The sequence below is a fragment of the Kryptolebias marmoratus genome, linkage group LG8 (genome assembly GCF_001649575.2).
Source record: "Kryptolebias marmoratus isolate JLee-2015 linkage group LG8, ASM164957v2, whole genome shotgun sequence".
Classification (NCBI taxonomy): Eukaryota; Metazoa; Chordata; class Actinopteri; order Cyprinodontiformes; family Rivulidae; genus Kryptolebias; species Kryptolebias marmoratus.
Genome location: NC_051437.1, coordinates 9,913,615 through 9,916,357, shown reverse-complemented (window position 1 = coordinate 9,916,357; position 2,743 = coordinate 9,913,615). Strand labels below are relative to the sequence as shown.

General features: G+C 44.7%; 1 protein-coding gene across 1 annotated transcript in view; it reads right to left on the bottom strand.

Annotated features, from left to right (window-relative positions):
* The window catches only part of lemd1 (LEM domain containing 1), a 14,060-nt gene extending 11,323 nt beyond the window's left edge, over positions 1–2,737 (bottom strand). Inside the window, exon 1 of the mRNA XM_017409612.3 lies at positions 2,623–2,737. The gene's annotated coding sequence lies outside the window, so the exon portion shown is untranslated. The remainder of the gene's footprint in view (positions 1–2,622) is intronic.
* Between the last annotated feature and the right edge of the window lie 6 nt (positions 2,738–2,743).

Genomic DNA, 2,743 nt, shown 5'->3' with positions numbered 1-2,743 from the left:
GGGGGGGGGGGGGGGGGGGGGGGTCATGGAATAATCTTTGATTAAAAATGCAGTTTCAAATCATTGTCTGTGGGGAAGAGGTGCATTGCTAATCAGAAAGATTCAGTTTCAAAACAGATTACGTAAACTTTGTATTCTGCAGCAACACCCTCCGCTTGACTTCTTCGAGCGCAGAGCTCTTCGGCCAGAATTTTAATTCCACAACGAGCGCGGGAGGCTTATTTGCAATGTAAAAAAAAGAAAAAAGACGAAGAACTTTCAGAGAAAAAGCTGCCTTTCGTGTCAAAGTTTGAGATAAGATCATCTTTTGTTGAGAAATAACAAAATAATAGTCTTTAAAAATAACAACAAGTGAGAACCTACGTGATATAGCGAGTGTGTGTGTGGAGGAGGACTCTCAGCTACTACCAGCTGACCGAGTTAAAGCCATTTTTGTGTCGTCTAATGCTGATTAGCCGTGGCGGCCATCTTGAATTGGACCAACTCTGAAGTAATCGGTTGTAGATGTACGTTCAATGATTTGCTAACAGTACAGTTTTTAGCAAGAGCCATCATTGTCAGCAAATTCAGCATGATGTTCACGTACAGACCCATCTGATTCTTTTAAAAACAAAACATCCAACTTGTAACGTGTGTTCCATACGTCAAATTTAAACGGCGAGGCCTCCGATTTGAAGCGTGTTCACCGTCCTCTATGAGCAGAGGTTTCGGTACGCATCGTGCACGGGTTCAAATACCCCCTCGGCCAGATGTCTGCTCAGAGAACAGTAGCCCTTCTAAAACACATGAAGACATCTCGTGGACCGAGAGGAAGCGGGCGAGTTTCGGAGGACAGAGGAGGCATTTGTTGACATTGTATCAAGTGCACTGCTGAGGTATTTGAGGCTCAGCGGGGCCAGGTATTTGTCAGTCAGTGTTTCTTGTGCTTTCTCTGACTCCAACTCAAACAACAAAAGCTCCATTGAGAGCCTCTTTTTTTCCCCCTCTCTCTCTCTCTCTCTGATCGAGCACACAAAGCTTCCTGTACAAGGCTTCAACTGTCCACTACTGGGAGATACACACACACACACACACACGCACAGGCATCTATATCTTTATACACCTGTTTGAAGTTGTCTGGAAGAAATGCTTTGTCATGTCGCCCGCCACTTCTCAGGTCGGAGTTTTAAACTGAAATCATCTCACGTTGAGAAACGACAGACTTGTAGCCGTTTGGGTCAGACCTTTAAAATAACATTGTGTGATATTGTGAGGTGTCATCCTAAGACTACTGTGCTGGGAATTACTCTCACCTACTACCTCACCAAATTTTGGCTCAATACCTTTAGAATTAGCAGAGTTGAAGCTATTTTCCTGGAAGGGTTTTAAGTCAGTTGGCCGTTATGTTTCATTCAGTGGTTCTTGAGATATTTTGCTAACACACACACACAGACACAGGCAAAAACATTGTCACCAATCATCACCTTTTGGCGACAGGCGATAATTATATAACATTCATGCTTTCTACAAAAAAGGGCAAACTAATGTTTGTGTTTTTTTAGTGGCAGCTGTAACTTTTTTAGACATCTTACTGCAGTGGTTGCCAAACTTTGCATCTTCCAACCCACATATAACAGCAACGGGGGGGCTTGGGACCCCAAATATTGCGAGTTTAAGTATGCAAACTTTGACATTAACGCTATTAAACAAGGACATATTGACAACACATACAGCCTTAACAGCTATGATACTGTTTCTGATTGTTGCGTATATTCCTTGTAACAATAATAGTGGAAAATACGTATTTAGGAATAAACATGACATTTCATTTTTGATTCCTAGAGATTATCTGGGGACCCTCACTTGCTGCTTTGTGACCCAAAGTGGGGTCCGACCTCGACTTTGGGAACCCCTGTCTTGTTGTCCTTCCAAACGCTGGTTATTCCCCTGACCTCTGTCGGAGTCAGCTTCTCCTTGATCGCGGGGAAAAGTATTTTTGCTCAGTCAGCCCAGGGTTTAGAGAAAACCACTGCCGCCGAGCTTCAGGGAGCCGGCGCTCCTGCACGTCTCAGCATAAATTAGTAAAGCCCCCGTGTCAGACTCCGTCCAGACGAGAAGGTGAATCTCAGCCACAGGCAGGATTAACATTAATCCTTAAACGTCGCACACGGCTCCTCTCAGCCGGGAGCCAATTCTGGAAATCAGCGGCAGCCAGATGTTTGCAGTCCGTAGTCATAATTTCATGTAAAATATGCCCCATTGTTCTCTTTTCACAGGTGATTTTAAAAGGCAGTGTTCGGATAATCTCTAAAAGGTATTAAAGATGACATGTTGCAAATTTGAAAAACTTGCAGACAGGAAAAAAAGGCAGAACTTGATTTCTTGAACGTGCACAGTTTGCGATTTATTAAATTCGCTCCTATAAACACGTCCAGTTGCCAGCCTGGACAAGTAAATCCCTCTGAAACACTGCGTACAACACATGAAAGGCACAGGAGCATCACCAGAGCCGCCTCACTGTTAGTCTCGATTAAATCCAAAATCGCGTTTTCTTTTTTTTTCTTTTTCTTTTTTAGACCGGCGTGCTCCTCACCTTTAAAACTAGCCGCGGACGCATTCCGGCGCTGTAAATCTGACTCTTACCTCCCTCTGCCTCCCCTGCGTCCATCGCCGGTGCCGAGTGTGGCATCCCCTCAGCCTGATACTGTACGCAGAGACAATGGGTAGTACCGGTGTGGGGGGGGGAGAGGAGGAGGAGGAGGAG